We start from the raw sequence: 727 nt of genomic DNA, 5'->3' as shown, positions 1-727 counted from the left end.
TGCATGTTGTTTCTTTCCTTTTTACTTCAGAAGTCATCAAGATGTAATTTCAGTTTTTTTCTTTGGGAAGTTCTGTGGAAGTTGGGTAAGTGTGAGAAATGGTTTGTGATGGGGAGGTGGCAAATCAGGATTATTAATCTTAAGAGTACGATTATAAATATTAAGGCAATACATTTTTAAAAGCCATTAAGTAATAATGGAATTGTTTAACTTTTGCTGTTAATCTTACCAGTACCATTAATGAGATAAATCAGGGTTTAGCATATCTCTTAATCTTGAACTTTTTTAAGGAGAAAAACTGAAGAAAATGTTCTCCTTGGAGCTTTTCATGTGCTCAGAAGGGTAAAATGTTTGATTTCAACACTGAATAATTGTTTCAATTTGCAGCGTTTGCCTTAAGTTGAGCTCTTACTCCACTCCTCTGAACACATGTTTCTCATGGATTGGGCTTTTTGCCTGAAATAAATTAACTGCTACTGCATATCCCCTGGCTCTGGCTCTGAAATGGCCACAGAAGCTTGGGGTTTTTGTTGTTCATTCATGAACTCTCCTCATTCTTGCATCTCAGGTCCTCACCTCAGGCCTGGGTGTGAGGATGCTACTGAAGCCCTGCTCAGAATGGGAGCCCTCCTGGGCTGGTGCCAGGGCTTGGGCTCATCCCAGCCCAATCCAGCTGCCTCCCCCAAACCCTGCAGTTTGAACTGTGCCAGCAGTGCAGCTGAAAACA

Source organism: Corvus cornix, chromosome 12 (assembly GCF_000738735.6).
Source record: "Corvus cornix cornix isolate S_Up_H32 chromosome 12, ASM73873v5, whole genome shotgun sequence".
NCBI classification, from domain to species: domain Eukaryota; kingdom Metazoa; phylum Chordata; class Aves; order Passeriformes; family Corvidae; genus Corvus; species Corvus cornix.
This window is presented reverse-complemented; position numbering follows the sequence as displayed.